The sequence below is a fragment of the Rutilus rutilus genome (genome assembly GCF_951802725.1).
Source record: "Rutilus rutilus genome assembly, chromosome: 14".
NCBI classification, from domain to species: Eukaryota; Metazoa; Chordata; class Actinopteri; order Cypriniformes; family Leuciscidae; genus Rutilus; species Rutilus rutilus.
The window spans coordinates 32184845-32194569 of NC_140219.1; positions in this window are offsets into that span (position 1 = coordinate 32184845).

The window sequence follows — 9725 nt, forward strand, 5'->3', positions numbered from 1 at the left end:
CTATAAATGTAATGCTGATGCCCACTATTCAGTGCCCATCCGTACACACAAGCACAGCCCTTCACACAGGGCTCGCGCCCATAAAATCGACTCAGGTCGATCGCGCGCACTACATAGTAAACGTGCCCACTCCTCAGTGCACACAAACACTATGTCACACACGTCTTGCGGTTTCTGTAAAAACGAAACCCGTGCACGTTCGTTCTGCTCAGACAGACAACGCGCCAAAAGCAGTAAAGGTGCGCACTTCCAGCCCACACTTACTCACAGACGATACGAGTCCCACGGGACTCGCTCAGCCCTCCCTCACTCGGCTAAGCGCCGTAGCGGGGTCGAGGACGAGCGCTCTGCCCGCTGTCATCAGCGCGCCCCACGCCTCGAATGCCACAGACATAACGCCTGTGTTACAGCACACCGAAGCGCTCTCGTTGCCCAGTCAACAGAGTGCGCTTCGCATCCAACCCTTAGCCATTCATGCAGATGCATGGGCAGCGCTTCCAGGGGTTTCGGGATGGGTGCTAGGCATTATAAAGAGAGGCTACTCGCTACAGTTTTATCGACGCCCTCCCCGCTTTACGGCGCGTGTCGAAACTACGGTGAATTCGGAAGTAGCACACCTACTCCGAGCCGAAATTTCAAAACTGATGAGCAAAGGGGCTGTAGAGCCTGTATCTCATGCTCAAAGCGAACGGGGGCTGTACAGCAGATACTTTCTGGTTCCCAAGAAAGACGGGGGCTTCAGACCCATACTGGATCTGAGACAGCTGAACAAAGCATTAGTGAAACGCAGTTTCAGAATGCTTACGACCAGGAAAATCCTCGCGCATATTCTCAGAGGAGACTGGTTCATGTCAATAGATCTGAAGGACGCGTATTTTCAAATACAGATAGCGTCACGTCACAGGCAATACTTGAGATTCGCCTTCGACGGCCAGACATACCAGTATACAGTCCTGCCATTCGGCCTGTCCCTGGCACCTCGCACATTTACGAAGTGCATGGACGCAGCGCTCGCCCCTCTCAGACTCAGAGGCATGCGAGTGCTGAACTATTTGGACGACTGGCTGATTCTGGCTCAATCACGATCAGAGCTCGTGGAACACAGGACCATGTTACTCGATCACCTCGAGAAACTTGGTCTCAGAGTCAACTGGACGAAGAGTTCACTGAACCCCAGTCAAACGATTTCGTTTTTGGGCATAGTTCTGGACTCACAGTCTATGACGGCGCGGCTGTCGTCACAGCGCGCAGCGAGATCTCTCCGCTGCAGCGCATCCTTCCCGCTCAAGGCGTTTCAGAAGATGCTAGGTCTCATGGCCTCAGCATCACCAGTTCTTCAGCTGGGCCTGCTCCGCATGCGCCCCCTGCAGTTCTGGCTGAAAGCGCGGGTACCGCGCAGAGCGTGGACTTCTGGTCGGCTGCGCCTCAAGGTCAACCAGAGCTGTGTTACAGCTCTAGAACCTTGGACAGCGAACGGCTGGTACCAAGCAGGTGCAACCCTGGGGACTTCCTCGAGAGTGAGAGTGGTGTCGACGGACGCCTCCACCTCGGGATGGGGAGCGCTGCTCGAGGGCAGACCGTTATGTGGCCTGTGGTCAGAACGAGAAAAGCTCCGACACATCAACTGTCTGGAAATGCTGGCAGTGGAAAACGCGCTGATGCGTTTTCGTCCCCATATCAAGGACCATCACGTCCTAGTCCGTTCGGACAACATGTCTGTGGTGTCCTACATAAATCGCCAGGGCGGTCTCAGATACCGAGATCTGTACAGGTTGGCGGAACGCCTCCTGGTATGGGCTCAGCACAACTTGCGCTCGCTGAAAGCAGCTCATGTGCCTGGGATACAGAATTTGGGTCCAGACAGACTGTCCAGGAACAACATTCCCGCAGGCGAATGGTCTCTACACCCACAAACAGTCCAGCTGCTGTGGGAGAGATTTGGCAGAGCGGAAGTGGACCTCTTCGCGTCCAGCGAAAACGCTCACTGCCCCACGTTCTTTTCCAAGAACGAAAGCGCGCTGTCCCAGAGGTGGCCGCGCTGCCCGCTCTATGCCTTTCCCCCCGTCTCCCTCCATCCAGAGGTGATAGAACGGGTGAGGGAAACGAAATGCTCAGTGCTGCTTGTAGCACCACTCTGGAGGAACCAACCTTGGTTTCCAGAGCTGATGCAGTTAGCAGACACTGCCCCATGGCCGGTGCCATTGAGAAGGGACCTTCTCTCGCAGGCCAGGGGCTCGATTTGGCACCCTCAACCAGAGTTGTGGGCCCTACACGTGTGGGCTCTCAACGGTTACCCGCTGATTTTTCAGTAGGAGTGCTAAATACTATCACTCAGGCTAGAGCACCGTCGACTCGACGGCTCTATGCCTCAAAGTGGTCGGTATTCTCCAGCTGGTGTATGGCTCGGGGATGTTCACCCCTCGACTGTGAGGTGACGGAGGTTCTCTCCTTCCTTCAAGAGCTGTTGGATAAGGGCAGAGCCCCATCCACGCTCAAAGTATATGTGGCGGCTATCGCAGCGTTCGCTGAGACAGCGCTCGGTCAGTCGATAGGAAGGAACGATTTGGTCATCCGCTTCCTCAGGCGAGCTAGGAGACTGAACCCTCCCAGACCCCCGTCGGTTCCTGTGTGGGACCTCTCTACGGTTCTGGAGGCCATGAAAGGTTCCCCTTTCGAGCCCATCCAGACAATTAGCCTCAGACATCTGTCATTTAAGACAGTGTTCTTGCTGGCTCTTGCTTCAGTGAAGCGCATAGGTGACCTGCACGCGCTCTCAGTGAGCCCGTCGTGTCTGGAGTTTGGGCCTAGTGACTCGAGAGTCATACTCAAACCTAGGCACGGTTATGTGCCAAAATCCCTCAACACACCGTTTCGGGCTCAGGTTATATCCCTGTCTGCCCTGCCGGTGTTAGAAGAGGAAGGAGACTTGAGCTCTCTTTGCCCTGTCAGGGCTCTAAGAGCCTATGTGTCTCGCTGAGCAACTGTTTGTCTCATTCAGTGGACGTTCCAAGGGAATGGCTGTTTCGAAACAAAGCCTATCCAGATGGATAGTTGACGCCATAGCGTTAGCATACACCTCCAGAGGTCTTCAGTGCCCACTGGGTGTCAGAGCGCACTCCACGAGAGGCGTTGCCTCGTCGTGGGCCTGGTCTAGTGGGATATCCTTACAGGATATATGTATGGTGGCAGGCTGGGCCTCGCCGTCTACATTTATCAGGTTTTATAACCTTGAGGTTCCCGCCTTGCAGGCTAAGCTGTTATCGGTGTAATTGAACACTGAGAATACAAGCGCAGTGCGTTACTACTATCTTACGGGCAGTATTACGTAAGACCCATATTCCCACATTAGTCAAGGTTGTCTTGTCTAAGTGATGTCATAATATTGCGTCTGCGGACGCAGCTATATATCGGAACGGAGAGTTCCTCCTCCTGTTCTAGGACTCTCTGTGAGTCCCTCTGGTGATTGTGCACTGTAAATCCTGGGTTCGCCTCCAGGTTTATGGTTGTTAATCCCTGCACGCACGGCGTCTTACATTGGGGTCCCGCAGCGTCTTAGCTAAGACGCAGTACGAGAGAACTCTCGTAAGAGAACGTACTCGGTTACTAACTTAACCTCGGTTCTCTCTAGTAGAGGGAACGAGTACTGCGTTCCTTGCCGTGCGTACGATTCACTTTGGTTCGCTTCTTCGATGAAATAAATCAAGTGAGTCAGCCTTTTCGAGCTACCTTTATAGGGCTAGGCCACGCCCGCGTCGGCGGGAAGTGGCCTCATTGGTCTGATGTTGCATCAGCCTGCGCTCGATAGGCTTATGCATTTGCCGTAGAGCAGCCAATGAGCAAGCGAGCCATCTTGCCTATGGCTGTATACTGCTGCAAATGCGTTTTACAAATATTAAAATTAAGGATAATTTTTTGCTTCAATATTCGTGAAAAGAGACTTTTCCCGCAGCGTCTTAGCTAAGACGCAGTACTCGTTCCCTCTACTAGAGAGAACCGAGGTTACGTTAGTAACCGAGTACGTTTTTGCTGCTCGCCTCGGATGAAAATAAGTTTGCAACGCTGTAAAAACCTTGCTCGTATTTAATAAAAAGAGCGTTGGATATGATGTTTTTCGATCGGGAATTTGAATTCGATCGGTGTTGAAACTGCTTTCTGAACCTGCTGGTGCCAAGCTTTTCTTCATTGTGCTGCCCACCATCATATTCCTCTTCTCTTTGGGCGAACTAATCTGGTAAGTTCCCTGTTTTATTTTCTGCAAGTTTTAGTGTCTTCGTAATGTATATTATGCATTTGCAAAGGCGAATAAGGATTTGAGTCATTTTATACTGTCTCACTAAAGGTAACGTTAATATGGATTGACTTGATAAAGCAACTGTATTTAACTGTTAGGTTTTTTTATATATATTAAAGTCTGTGTTTTTGCATCGGTTGTGCACACATTAACAAGTTTTCGGCAACAATTTGAATGACCTCAAAATGGCGGGCTGTAGAGTAAAGTAACTGTAGCCTAGTGGTTTTCATAGAGGTTTGACAATAATTTGATGCAATTTGTTCCACGTGTTGTACATTTTTGTAAGGACATATATTTATAAAATGTATTAAAATAGTTTGCTCAAGCCATACCTAAACGTTAAAGCTTGTGTTATTTAGGAGAGACATTTATGTTGTTCTTACTTAAAATGTAACATTTCAAAAAGCAAATTGTACAGTAGGCTATACAAAAAATTAAACGTTTAAGGTCTGTTTTATGGGATCAGACTGAGCATAATGCCTATTAAGTTACAAGTTACAGTTTTCCTAGTATTTTGGCAAATATTACAACCTGACTAACTTCTCAATCTCTCTTTTCAGGCTAAAAGTGAAGTAGCTGGCAAGTTTGGTATGTTTATGTCCAATTTTTTATTTTTTTTTATACACTTTAATTGCATAATAAAAAATGTGAATTAATATTATTTGGTGCACAAGTTTATTAAAATGATTTGTTTCTATCTTTGTTAAAAGGAGTCATTGAAGACGGCACAAAGAGGTCATCACTGATAACTTAACCTTTTGGTGAGATCCTGGAACGCTGGCCTGCCTTTAAAATGGAGTCGCAGGTAAAAAATATTTTTCTTAGTTCACTTGGAAATGTTTTATATTTAAAGAAAATTGTTGACCCAAAACTGAACATTTGCCGTTAATTTACTCTCTCTCGGGCAATGCAAGATGTAGGTGACGTTCTTTCTTCAGTAGAACAATAAAGATGATTTTTAGCTGAACTAATGGTCCTTGGTGATTCATAAAATGCAGGTCAACGGGTGCCGTCACTTTACGAGTCAAAAAACATAAACAAGCAACCAAAATTAATACCTGTGACTGAGACAGAAATCTTGAGCTTCAGACTCTTGTTTTCAATAATGTTATAATCTGTTGTCTATATCTGCTTTTTGACTCACAAAGTGGTGGCACCCGTTGACTTGCATTTTATAAATCACCAAGGACCACAGGTTAAACTAAAGAATAATTTTTAGTGAATTATTTTTTTAACCTTGTTGTAAATGTTGGTTGGCCGAAGGGTGAGTAAACTGACAGCAAATATTTATTTTTAAATGGCGCCCATCGAGGCAGACGTGTTTGCTTGCTTCGCACTTAAATGTCGGATTTTTCTTTGTTTTTGTGTGTTTCTTGTTTTTTTTGCAGTGCACAAATGTCATGCACTGCTAACATACAACCGACAGGCATTATTGGACATCGCTAACTCACGACACACTGTTTTTACTAGTTTTATTCCGCCGGAGTTACAACTTATTGTTCGCTCCCAGAGTTACCACCGAAACCACCACCGAAACCATCCCGGGGGCTACGAAGCACCGGGCTCGAGTGAGTTGGCTGACCCCAGGAGATCGCTGCGGACACGGCGACGCAAGCGAGGCAAGAGGGGAGGGCTCCATGCTAGACTAAAAGCTCGCGCTAGCCGACCACCGCTACCTAGCCTCCTGCTAGCGAATGTGCGGTCCCTGGAAAACAAACTGGACGAGCTACGAGCCAGGATTACAACTCAACGGGAAATCAGAGAGTGCTGCGCCCTGATTTTCACCGAGACCTGGCTCTCAGACAAAGTCCCAGAGGACGCCATTAAACTACAGACTCACTCTGTTCACCGAGGGGACCGAACTGCAGCGTCCGGTAAGGTTAAAGGGGGAGGTGTGTGTGTATTTGTCAACAACTCGTGGTGTGGTGATATACGGACAGCTGATGAATACTGTTCCCCAGATGTGGAGTTTTTACTGCTGAAGTGCCGTCCTTATTATCTACCGAGGGAATTTACTGCTGTGTTTTTGGCCGCTGTTTACATCCCCCCGCGAGCTAATCCCACGGTAGCACTCAGCAAACTTCATGATGTCATCAGCGCATCAGAAACGGCTCATCCTGACGCTGTTTTTATTGTTGCTGGTGACTTTAATCAGTGCAGCTTACGGACTGTATTCCCCAAATACCACCAGCATGTGGACATTCCCACTCGTGATAAGAACACTCTCGATCATGTTTACAGTAATATACGTGGTGCATACAGGGCTGCACCCCGCCCCCACTTCGGACATTCAGATCACATCTCTTTGTTCCTGTACCCTGCTTACAGACAAAGATTGAAACAAGCACACCCGGTCATCAAACAGGTTAAACTCTGGACCCCAGAGACTGAGAGCACCTTGCAGGACTGTTTTGCCCTGACAGACTGGGATGTGTTTGAGGCTGCAGCCACCCTGGAAGACTCTTCCGTCAGTGTACAGGATTATGCTGAGTATGTGACTGGGTACATCAGCACTTGTGTCGAGAACATCGTGCCCACCATAAAAATTAGGAAGTTTCCAAACCAGAAGCCCTGGATAAACACTGAGGTACGTCACATGCTGCGTGCTCGCTCTCTTGCATTTAGATCAGGCAATGAGACCGAGTACAAAGCTGCGAAGTATGGACTGAGGAAAACCATCATAGCGGCTAAGAGGCAGTACAGAGAGAAGCTGGACAGCTTCTATTCCACTGCTGACTCAGGGCGGATGTGGCAAGGCTTGCAGCACATCACAGACTATAGGACTACCACCAACAACATCATCTTAACAGACAGCCTGCCGGATGACCTCAATACATTTTACACCCGCTTTGAGGCCCCCAGCCACACTGCAGAAAGAGGGCCCACGTACACATGGACCACCCAATCTGCCTCCCCCCCACCATCCGTCTCAACAACCCAGGTACACAAAGCTCTGAGGAAGATCAACCCCCGCAAAGCAGCAGGACCAGACAACATCCCTGGGCGGGCCCTCAGAACATGTGCCAATGAGCTAGTTGATGTTCTCACCTCCATCTTCAACCTTTCCCTCAGCCAGTGCACTGTTCCTTCGTGCTTTAAGACCACGATAATTGTCCCCCTGTCTAAAAAGAGCACACCCACCTGCCTGAATGATTATAGGCCAGTGGCACTCACTCCGATCATTATGAAGTGTTTCGAGAGAGTGGTGCTGGCCCACATTCAGAACAGCATACCAGACACTCTTGACCCCCTGCAGTATGCCTACCGGCCCAATAGGTCCACTTCTGATGCCATTGCTGCTGCCATCCACTATTCCCTCTCTCATCTGGAAAATAAGGATTCATACCTAAGGATACTCTTCATCGACTACAGCTCCGCCTTCAACACGGTCATTCCCCATAAACTCACTCACAAACTGTCCACACTTGGTCTGCACCCCACACTCTGTGACTGGCTCCTCGATTTCCTGACTGGCAGGCCTCAGTCGGTCAGGATCGGTAATAGGACTTCAGCCAGAATTATAACAAACATTGGCACTCCACAGGGTTGTGTACTTAGCCCCATTCTCTACACCCTGTTCACCTACGACTGTGTCGCCTCCCACAAGGATAACATCATCCTGAAGTTTGCGGACGACACCGCAGTGATAGGACGTATTGCTGGCGGCGATGAGGCAGCTTACAGGAGGGAGGTGGCCAGTCTGGTGTCATGGTGTGGCGACAATAATCTCATCCTCAACACGGAGAAGACGAAGGAAATGATAGTGGACATGAGAAAGGAGAGGAGTATGCATCAGCCACTATACATCCGGGAGCTTGAAGTGGAGAGGGTGAGCAATTTTAAATACTTGGGTGTCCACATTAGTGAGGACCTCACTTGGAAACCACACGTCACGCAGCTGGTTAAGAAGGCCCAACAGCGGCTGTATTTTCTGAGGAGGCTGAGGAGGTTTGGCATGTCGTCTAATATCCTCAACAACTTCTACAGTTGCGTTATCGAGAGTGTCCTGACTAATTGCATTACTGCGTGGTACGGCAGCACTACTGTCATGGACCGTAAACGCCTGCAGAGAGTGGTGAAGACTGCACAGAAGATTACCAGGACTCCTTTGCCCTCTCTAGAGAGCATATACCACCGCAGGGTCACCAGGAGAGCTGCTTCCATCCTCAAAGACCCCTCCCACCCCCAGCACGGACTGTTCACTCTTCTACCCTCAGGACGGAGGTATAGAAGTGTGAAATGCAGGACTTCAAGACTGAAGAACTCTTTTTTTCCTTCTGCCATTAGACTCCTAAACAGTCGATAGGAGTTTGCAACCATGGACATAACTGTTTAATTTTATTGCTCTATTTAATTGTTATTATCTCACTTTTATTGCTTTTATTAAGAAATTCACTATTAAGAAATTCTTCTTTGTGCTATTTTTATTTTTGTATGACATTGTATTTATTGTATTTATTTTATGACATTTAATGTGGACGGCAAAGGAAGAATTTCATTGTACAGGGAAACATGCTTTCTGTCTGTGCATATGACAATAAACTCTTTAAACTTTAAACTAAACTTTAAACTTAAACTTAAACTTATTTTTGGTTCTTTTTCAGTGTCAGGTTTACACTCTAAAGTTTACACTCTAAGTTTTTTTTTTCTACAGGATCACAAATGTACACTGTGTACATATACCTTGGCTTAATCACTTATTAATTTGTGCAGATCTGACAAAATTTACAATGTCAACCTGAAGAACCACTTGTTGGACGTGTGGACCAGCATGCTCCCCGTCTTCAGAGCTTGTTCAGAAAGAAAGCTGCTCGCACAGGGAAAGTGATCTGAACTACTGAGTCAGCTCTTCGGGATATATGACCAGGTCAGTTGGTTACACTTCTTGATGTCTGATATAGAAACTGTAGTGGATTTTGATATATTTTGGTTGTATTTGCAGACATTTTAGGGTGATGCATATCGTGTGGCTGTGTGGATTATATTCCATGTTAAATCAATATTCTTATACTCAAGTCTCTTATTCTCACACTGAAGGAAACCGTGGACATCCATGTATGACGAGCTGCCGTCCTCCGTGCTCTCCCCACCTATCTGCAACTCCAACTTTTTCAAGACATGGGATGTAAGTGTTGCACTGTTTGGTTACCAACAATCTCACTTGCCAGATTCAGATGTCATCCTAGTTCTAGTTCCAGGTTTTTAATATATTATTTTTTATAATTGTAGTTATTGTATGGGATAGAATGGTTTGGAATAGATGTAAATATATGTCACTTATTAGCTGTCCTCTGGAAGTTTAGAGTAACAGTTCTCTGTTCTTGTCTTCAGGTAGAACATTCTGATGAACCAGTCATTGATGACGTACCACTCTGTCTCCTCTTCATTAGTGGCAATTTAACAGTTGCACTTTTAGTGCACACCATAGAGAAAG